This window comes from Bubalus bubalis, chromosome 2 (genome assembly GCF_019923935.1).
Source record: "Bubalus bubalis isolate 160015118507 breed Murrah chromosome 2, NDDB_SH_1, whole genome shotgun sequence".
NCBI classification, from domain to species: Eukaryota; Metazoa; Chordata; class Mammalia; order Artiodactyla; family Bovidae; genus Bubalus; species Bubalus bubalis.
The window spans coordinates 95,260,698-95,271,176 of record NC_059158.1 but is presented as its reverse complement, the minus strand read 5'-3'; the positions used below and the strand labels follow the sequence as shown (position 1 = coordinate 95,271,176).

The 10,479-nt window shown below is 38.1% G+C and overlaps 1 long non-coding RNA gene across 1 annotated transcript; it reads left to right on the top strand.

The window, feature by feature from the left end:
• Window positions 1-7,422: 7,422 nt before the first annotated feature.
• Window positions 7,423-9,073, top strand: LOC123328509. The gene is made up of 2 exons (XR_006543372.2): window positions 7,423-7,740; window positions 8,723-9,073. It is a non-coding gene; the product is annotated as an uncharacterized LOC123328509 (long non-coding RNA).
• Window positions 9,074-10,479: the final 1,406 nt, after the last annotated feature.

The following is a 10,479-nucleotide window of genomic DNA, read 5'->3' as shown; positions in this document are numbered from 1 at the left end:
TTTTGTTGTTATACTTTTTTTTTCTTATTCTGGGTAAGTTTCTGGTACAATGTTGACTATAAAATAGTTCTGTTAACCTTGCCTTTAGAAACTATAGCCTAGATAATGTTTTCTTAAACATTACCACCATTCTGAAGTTATAGTGTGAAGTGAAAGTCACTCAGTTGTGTCTGACTCTTTGTGACCCCATGGACTACACAGTCCATGGAATTCTCAAGGCCAGAATACTGGAATGGGTAGCTTTTCCCTTCTCCAGGGTATCTTCCCAACCCAGGGATCAAACCGAGGTCTCCTGCACTGCATGCGGCTTCTTTACCAGCTAAGCCACAAGGGACGCCCAAGAATACTGGAGTGGGTAGCCTATACTTTCTCCAGTGGATCTTCCCAACCCAGGAATTGAACCAGGGTCTACTGCATTGCAGGTGGGTTCTTTACCAACTGAGCTATCAGGGAAGCCCCCGTGAAGTTGTAGGACCTGTCCAAAGAATCAGGTAAAAGTGGGAGAAAATATTGATGTCTTCTTCTCCATCTCTTACTCAAAGCAGTCTCAATCTTAGTAAAATGTGTAATGAGCACTAGATATAAGAGACTAGCAAAACTGTTACAACTTCAGTTTATAAATGCTATCAAGAAAACAAATCCTGATTTTTTCTTGTTCAGGAGTAAAATTAAACAATGCTGAATCTAGAGAGAGTGTGACTATTTGAATCAGCTTACAGTAGAATTTCCATGCAAGTGAGGGAAACAAGCATGCCCAAGATCCAAGAAGAGATATTATTATTATTTTTATATTTCAGTGTCTTTATATTTCAGTGCTTATTTAGATTTACCAAAATATTTTAAAGTAACTTTTGCTAGTTAGTATAGTTTGCTAGTTGTCGCTTCATGCACTTTTTTCTTCTGTGGTTAATTTCTTCCTTCCTGACACATGTTCTTTAATATGTTTTTTCAACAGGAATCACTGAACAGTAAGCTATCTCATTCTTTGCTCTTCTGAAAATGTATTTATTTATTTTTAATAGAAATTTATTTATTTTAATTGGAGGCTAATTACTTTACAATATTGTATTGGTTTTGCCATACATTGACATGAATCTGCCACAGGTATACATGTGTTCCCCATCCTGAACCCCCTTCCACCTCCCTCCCCATCCCATCCCTCTGGGTCATCCCAGTGCACCAGCCCCGAGCACCCTGTCTCATGCATCGAAACTGGACTGGCAATTTGTTTAAAATATGATAATAGACATGTTTCAATGCTATTCTCCCAAATCATCCCACCCTCGCCCTCTCCCACAGAGTCCAAAAGACTGTTCTATACATCTGTGTCTGTTTCACTGTCTCGTACACAGGGTTATTGTTACCATTTTTCTAAATTCCATATATATGCGTTAGTATACTGTATTGGTGTTGTTCTTTCTGGCTTACTTCACTCTGTATAATAGGCTCCAGTTTCATCCATCTCATTAGAACTGATTCAAATGTATTCTTTTTAATGGCTGAGTAATATTCCATTGTGCATATGTACCACAGCTGTCTTATCCATTCGTCTGCTGATGGACATCTAGATTGCTTCCATATCCTGACTATTATGAACAGTGCTGCGATGAACATTGGGGTATATGTGTCTCTTTCAACTGGTTTCCTCGGTGTGTATGCCCAGCAGTGGGATTGCCGGGTCATATGGCAGTTCTATTTCCAGTTTTTAAAGGAATCTCCACACTGTTCTCCATAGTGGCTGTACTAATTTGCATTCCCACCAACAGTGTAAGAGGGTTCCTTTTTCTGCACACCCTCTGTAGCATTTATTGCTTGTAGACTTTTGGATTGCAGCCATTCTGACTGGCATGAAATGGTACCTCATTGTGGTTTTGATTTGCATTTCTCTGATAATGAGTAATGTTGGACATATTTTCATGTGTTTGTTAGACATCTGTATGTCTTCTTTGGAGAAATGTCTGTTTAGTTCTTTGGCCAATTTTTTTATTGGGTCATTTATTTTTCTGGGAGTGAGCTGCAGGAGTTGCTTGTATATTTTTGAGATTAATTCTTTGTTAGTTGCTTCATTTGCTATTATTTTCTCCCATTCTGAAGGCTGTCTTTTCACCTTGCTTATAGTTTCCTTTGTTGTGCAAAAGCTTTTAAGTTTAATTAGGTCCCATTTGTTTATTTTTGCTTTTATTTCCAATATTCTGAGAGGTGGGTCACAGAGGATTTTTCTGTGATTTATGTCAGAGAGTGTTTTGCCTATGTTTTATAGTTTCTGGTCTTACATTGCAGATGACATGATCCTCTACATAGAGAACCCTAAAGTCTCCACCAGAAAATTACTAGAGCTAATCAATGAATATAGTAAAGTTGCAGGATATAAAATCAACACACAGAAATCCCTTGTATTCCTATCACTAACAATGAGAAAACAGAAAGAGAAATTAAGGAAACAATTCCTTTCACCATTGCAACAAAAAGAATAAAATACTTAGGAATATATCTACCTAAAGAAACAATAGACCTATATATAGAAAACTATAAAACACTGGTGAAAGAAATCAAAGAGGACACAAATAGATGGAGAAATATACCATGTTCATGGATCGGAAGAATCAATATAGTGAAAATGAGTATACTACCCAAAGCAATCTATAGATTCAATGCGGTCCCTATCAAGCTACCAACGGTATTTTTCACAAGACTAGAACAAATAATTTCACAATTTGTATGGAAATACAAAAAACCATGAATAGCCAAAGCAATCTTGAGAAAGAAGATTGGAACTGGAGGAATCAACCTGCCTGTCTTCAGGCCCTACTACAAAGCCACAGTCAAAAAGACAGTATGGTACTGGCATAAAGACAGAAACATAGATCAATGGAACAAAATAGAAAGTCCATAGAAAAATCCAAGCACCTATGGACATCTTATCTTTGAGAAAGGAGGCAAGAATATCCAATGGAGAAAAGACAATCTCTTTAACAAGTGGTGCTGGGAAAACTGGTCAACCACTTATAAAAGAATGAAGCTAGAACACTTTCTAACACCATACACAAAAATAAACTCAAAATGGATTAAAGATCTAAATGAAAATGTATTCATTTTTACTTTTCTCTTGAATGCTCTTTTAGCTAGGTTTCTAATTTTTATTGACTATTTTCTCCAACACTTTGAAGTGAATGATTCTGCTGCTGCTGCTAAGTCACTTCAGTCATGTCCGACTCGGTGCGACCCCAGAGATGGCAGCCCACCAGGCTCCCCCATCCCTGGGATTCTCCAGGCAAGAACACTGGAGTGGGTTGCCATTTCCTTCTCCAATGCATGAAAGCGAAACGTGAAAGTGAAGTCGCTCAGTCGTGTCTGACTCTTCTCGACCCAATGGATTGCAGCCTACCAGGCTCCTCCATCCATGGGATTTTCCAGGCAAGAGTACTGGAGTGGGTGAATGATTCTATTTGGCCTCTATTATTGTTTATGGAAAGTCTATTGTTTGTCTAATTGTTATTTCTTTGAGAATTGTTAATCTTTGTTTGTTTTAAATATTATTCTCTTTGTCATAGATAATTTTAAATATTACTTTGATGTGTTTAGGTGTCAATTTATTGTTATTTGCCTCTGTAAGTCCTCTGCTTTTTTTAAATTAAAGAGCTATCTTTACTCATTGACTCTTAACTCTTCTCAATTTTCTTTATTCTCTCTTTAGTAGTAGTAACGTTGGTCACTCAGTTGTATCTGACTCTTTGTGAACCCATGGACTGTAGCTGCATTCCCATTATCAGTGTAAGAGGTTTCCTTTTTCTCCTCACCCAGATGAAGGCTCATTTTAAAAACAAAGTGACAATTTCATTATTATCCAAAAAGTTAACAATTCTTTAATATCATCAATTATCCAGTTAAAGATTGAGTTTTCCTAGTTGTACACAATGTATTTCAAAGTTAGTTTGCTTCAGGATCTGAGTAAGATCAATACAGTGTAATTAGCTTCAGTTCAGTTCGGTTGCTCAGTCGTGTCCAACTCTTTGCGACCTCATGAATCGCAGCACGCCAGGCCTCCCTGTCCATCACCAGCTCCTGGAGTTCACCCAAACTCATATGCATAGAGTCGGTGATGCCATCCAGCCATCTCATCCTCTCTCGTCCCCTTCTCCTCCTTCCCCCAATCCCTCCCAGCATCAGGGTCTTTTCCAATGAGTCAACTCTTCGCATGAGGTGGCCAAAGTATTGGAGTCTTAGCCTCAGCATCAGTCCTTTCAATGAACACCCAGGACTGGTCTCCTTTAGGATGATGGACTGGTTGGATCTCCTTGCAGTCCAAGGGACTCTCAAGAGTCTTCTCCAGTACTGCAATTCAAGAGCATCAATTCTTTGGTGCTCAGCTTTCTTCACAGTCCAACTCTCACATCCATACGTGACCCCTGGAAAAACCATAGCCTTGACTAGACTGACCTTTGCACATTGCTTATTGCTGTTGTTCTTTAGTCACTAAGTCATGTCTGACTCTTTTGTGACCCCAAGGACAGTAGCATGCCAGACTCCTCTGTCCATGGAATTCTTCAGGCAAGAATACAGGAATGGGTAGCCAATATATGTTGAGTTTTCACATTCTTAACTCCCTATCCCCTATCTCTTAACAACTCTTTTGTGGTTCATTTTTATTAGTGCTGCATTCTGTATAACTTCCTTGGATCCCTTCTCCAGTTTACCAATTTTCCCTACATCTTAACCAGTTTTACATCTTCTTCCTGTTTAACCACTTGCTTAGTCTATTGAACTTTTACTGTCAAAGGTTATATTTAAATTTTTCTTTTTATTTTTTTTTGAATAAGAGCACCCAGTATTCATTAAGTTTTCATTTCTTCTTTTAAAGCTTAAAAATTTATCTTTGGACTGATTTAGTGACTCAAGTTTCTTAGATTTCTAATTCTCTTTTTAGTTCTGTCTAATTAGTATTTGGGCTTCCCTGTGGCTCAGTGGTAAAGAGGCCCCCTGCCAATGCAAGAGATGTGGGTTTGATCCCTGGGTTGGGAAAATCCCCTGGAGTAGGAAATGGCAACCCACTCCAATATTCTTGCCTGGGAAATCCCATGTTTAGATTTAGTGACTAAATAACAACAATTATGATTTGTTATGGTGTATTATTTCTTTTTATGCTTAAAATTTTTTTCTTATAAGCTCATTTTCAATGAGTATTCTTTCTGTGGGAATTCCCTGTACACTCAATATAGACAGTGTTTCTATAAAAGATTGTTGAGTTTGTTTCTGCCAAAGTTTTAGGAGTTCACTAATTTTTATGTTAAATTCTAGGCTTTAGATTTCAGCACCATGTGAGTAGTATAAATCTAGACTCTTTACTCAGGCACAGATGTAACCTTAGTGTTTCAAATTTAATGAGATGCTTTTAATTTCCACTGAATTCTAGGCACACACTGTTTCCTTGCTTCTTTCTGAGTTGCTTGGTGAATCCATTCCATTCTCATTTTTATGGAGTTGTGTCAGTTCAGAGCATTCTACTTTGCAAGAAACTTGACTCCAGCCCTTTGCCTTATATAGGCTCAAGGCATATCTGATATTGCTTGGTATTTGAAGCCCCAGCTCTGAAGTCCTCAGGGCTTATATTCAGGAATTACATCATTAGGCACCTGATACATTGGCTTTTGTGTGTAACAGTTCATTTTTATGTATGAAAAGTGAGTTATACTTTATCAATCCTTTCCCTGTTTTTATAGTGAGACTGGTTTATATCAGTTCAGTCTCTATATTATTGGAAAGGTATTATTTTTCCCTGAATTCTCAAGATATTACACTGGAGAAAAGCACAACTTTGCTTATGCAGTGTTAATTAGGCTAAGGGTGGCTATTCTGTTCATCAGTACTGTACTTGGGAAAAAGTAACCAAATTCCTAATATTTATCAAACATTTAAGTTTCTTTTAAAAATAGAATGTGTGTGTGTGTGTGTGTGTGTGTGTGTGTGTGTGTATGTATGTGTGTGTTAGGTTGCTTCAGTCCTGACCAACTGTTTGTGACCCTGTGAGCTGTAGTCTGCCAGGCTCCTCTGTCCATGGGATTCTCCAGGCAAGAATACTGGAGTGGGTTGCCATGCTCTCCTTCAGGGGATCTTCCCAGTCCAGGGATTGAACCCTTGTCTTCTGTGGCTCTTGCATTGCAGGCAGATTCTTTACCTCTGAGCCACTGGGGAAGCCCCCAAAGTAGAATATTACAGCTGATCTTGGGGAAGTGAAGAAGGAAAGAAAAGAATTGCCAGAAATGGGAGTGGAGAGAATACTTAAAAAAAAGACATATGTTATGTCAATTAAACTTTAAATGGGCTTCTTGAAAGGTGAGTTAATTGAATATTTTGACACAGATTGCTATTTTTAAAGGAATTTATCTTCTAAGAGAGATGTAGTTTTATGAGGAGCAAAATAACTTTAAGAAGTAATGAAATCACATTGAGTATATCTATATGCCACCTCATGCGAAGAGTTGACTCATTGAAAAGGACCCTAATGCTGGAAGGGATTGGGGGCAGGAGGAGAAGGGGACGACAGAGGATGAGATGGCTGGATGGCATCACCAACTCAATGGACATGAGTTTGGGTAAACTCCAGGAGTTGGTGATGGACAGGGAGGCCTGGCATGCTGCGATTCACAGGGTCGCAAAGAGTCGGATACGACTGAGCGACTGAACTGAACTGAGCTGATATCTATTTATAAAGCATGTATATGTCTATATTTGGAGTTTTAGTTGAGGGAAACCATTCTAAATGTATTTTCTATTGGCACTATCCTCTTTTTTCAACTGACTTATAACTAGGAAACCAGCATAAAAATGAAAATCTTTGCCTATCTTACTTGGGTTCCCCTAAAGAGCAGAACCCAAGTTGAAAACTTTTGTATAAGTACTTTGCATGCAGGCTCAGTCACTAAAAAATGTCCAGTTCTTTGTGACCCCATGGACTGTAGCTCACCAGGCTTCTCGGTCCATGGGATTTCCCAGGCAGGAATACTGGAATGGATTTCCATTTTCTTCTCCAGTGAATCTTCCAGACCCAGGGATTAAACCCATGTCTCTTGCATCTCCTGAATTTGCAGGAAGATTCTTCACCATTGAGCCACTTGGGAAGCCTATATAAGTACTTTATTGGGTAATAGACATAGAGATTAGGAGAGGGAAAAAAAAAATGAAACAAGAAAATGAGTTGATTACTACAAAGGGGGCCTGAGTACTTTATCTGAGAAGCCATGTAAAATGTATCCCAGGACTCTCTGTGAGTGGGAGGAAGAAAGGAGAAGCATTGATTCACTGGATTCTGTTTCCCATTGGCCAAATTTTCACCATGGAGAATTACCTGTAAGGTTATATATGTGTCAGTATATCTATACTGAAGCTTGGGACTGGAGCAAAGAGGCACATGGAGTGGGGTGGAGGTACTGTGTGGAGCTAGTCAGATTCTATAATGAACTTGCTGCAGTGGTGACTGGATATAAGAAAGGTGAAACAAAGAGGATCAGTAAGAATGCCTAAGAAGACCAAGTAAGTACAAAAACAAAAACTATTTGTGTGTGTGTAAAGTAAGTAAATTTTCTTAATAAACAGTATCATCATTTGATAATCAATTACTTTTTCTTTGAATAGTTCAGGCAAGATTTTGAATGAAAAATATAGACCATGGATCATTTGACACTGGAAAACATGATGAAGACAAATCATTTAAAAATGTGTGATAGAATGAGAATACCAGGCCAGGTAAACATATTGTATTTGGAGAACCTCATCCTTTTATTCCAGAATCATATTAGAAAAGGCAGAGTTGGAGATAAGCATAGGAATTGGATTCCGCTATTAAACTGTGGAGGAGCTCCAAATGCTTATCAATCATGCATGAACTTGTAATACTGGAATCACAACAGAGAGGACAAATATTCCACTTATAAGAGGGATTGCTGGTCCAGGTTCTATGCATGAGACAGGGTGCTCAGGGCTGGTGCACTGGGATGACCCTGGGGGATGGGATGGGGGGGTGGGAGGGGGGCTCTGGATGGGGAACACATGTTTGCCCCTGGCTGATTCACGTCGATGTTTGGCAAAAGCCACTACAATATTGTAAAGTAATTAGCCTCCAATTAAAATAAATAAAAAATTTTAAAAAAGAGCATAACTCAAAAGCTGGTAGAAAGGCCACTACTTCCTCCATTCTATCCATAAATCCTTTTCTCCAAAAATTCAGTCTTCTAGGAAGTACAGATTGTGATTATTCATTTTGTAATTTATATCCCACCTATTATTTTCCCCTACCTGAATAAGGTGTTGAGGAGGCCCCCTAGAAGTTTGAATGCTTTCCTCTGCTCTAATGATATGCATGCCATTTCTAATGGGATATAAATACATGCCAATAACATCTACAGATTATAGATTTGTGAATATCACTGGCCTGTCAAATATCAACAAGTTAAATGTTCAGAGGTTGCAAATGAAGCAAGTATTCAAGGATTCTTGAGCAGTACACTTTAAGTTTCCATCAATGTTTACGCTGTGATTTGGGGTTTATAGATGGTTGGATATTGAAAGAGAAAGGGTAGTGCAGGCCAACAGTTAAAATTCATAGTTTTGCATAGTGTCTACCTCGGTGGAATAGCTCTTTGATTTTAGGTATCTAAAATGTCTTGTGTTTAGCCAAATCTCTCAGGTTTTGGATGGAGGTTTTGACAATAATGTCTCTTGTACATAGTGTTGCAGTCAAATGATCTACTGCTAAGCTCTAGCCCCATGCCACATGCATAGCTTGGAGAAGGTAATTTAGAGGACATGACCACTGTTTGACCTGTGAGCTGTTTGACTCCAGAGCCACTGGAGGCTCCTCACTTGCCTCCCCTGTGCTTGGAATGTACATGGTTCCCATGTGGGAGGCATTTTGAAGAACGTTGCCTTGAGAGAACAATGTGTTGTTGAGATCATCTGGATGGTATATGTGCCTGAACATGTTTTTAAATTCTGTTGGGTGAGTATGGAGATTTACTAGTCTTTCAACAGCCCAAGACAAGTTGTGTAAATCCCCTTGCTTATTAAACCTACCACCTATCAATCTGAAGTGATCTGCCTCTTTCTTTGGTCTCTCTCTGCCCTCTGTTTATGGGGACCAGTTTGTAAATCAACACTTACTGGGTCTTAATATTTTTGGATAGAACAAAAGAAAATAATTTATTTGAATGAAATCAACTGGTGCATTGCTTATTGAAGAGATAAATAAAGGATTTATAAAATTTCTTCCTCTGCAGGCATTCAAACTGAGACAGGCTATTTATTAATCTTAGGTGATTTAGTGGTAGGACTCAACTGAAGGCAGGCAATGATTCAATGAATGTCCATAGTCCCTTCTGGTCCATGCTTCTGAACACCATCCAGACTGTAATATTCAATTATAGTTCAGGACTAACTTAGTTTCACTTGAATATTTTTCCTAAGGAAATCCAACACTTTTCATTTTACTGTCCTCCCTAAATTTAATAAATGAGTGATGTGATTGCTTTTTTAAAAGAAAAATTCTTTTTATACTAGTGGATTGTTCAACCTGCTCCCACAATGACATTTCTGGGATATTTTCCAATCTTTTTTTTTCTCTTAAAATAGACTAAGACCTTATGTTCCATCTTGGAAAGCATATCATTTATCTCCTATTTGGTATCTGAAATATGTATTTTCAGTGCTTCTGAAAGGCAATCCTCTGAAAGACATATAGTTGTTTTCCAAGTTTTATCTGGCTTGAATTTTACATAAACTTGCAAGTTTGTGTTTGTAATGTTGTTTGTTACTATGTGTAAAGAATATGACTTCTTTAGGAGCAGCTGAATGGATTAAACAAGATGTAGTTAGTAAATATCCTTGAGGGAAACTCCTAAGAAAATGTTAGGAAATCTTTATTTTTGCATGGAAAGATCCTAAAGGTAGGAGAGTTTTGGTAATTTTGGGGGCTTCAAGATAAATATTTTCATAGACAAAGGAAAATGTAAAAATTTTACTCTTACATTTAGCAAATGATAATTTAAGCAGCTGTCAAAGCCTCTTTATATATGAAACAAATATATGAATCATATGGGACCTTTATCATGAAAAATATTGTAGAACTAACATTTCAAACTCTTCCAAGGACTAAGCGTCTTTTAATTTCATGGCTGCAGTCACCATCTGCAGTGATTTTGGAGCCCAGAAAAATAAAGTCTGACACTGTTTCCACTGTTTCCCCATCTATTTCCCATGAAGTGATGGGACCAAATGCCATGATCTTCGTTTTCTGAATGTTGAGCTTTAAGCCCACTTTTTCACTCTCCTCTTTCACTTTCATCAAGAGACTTTTTAGTTCCTCTTCACTTTCTGCCATAAGGGTGGTGTCATCTGCATATCTGAGGTTATTGATATTTTTCCCGGCAATCTTGATTCCAGCTTGTGTTTCTTCCAGCCCAGCGTTTCTCATGATGTACTCTGCATATA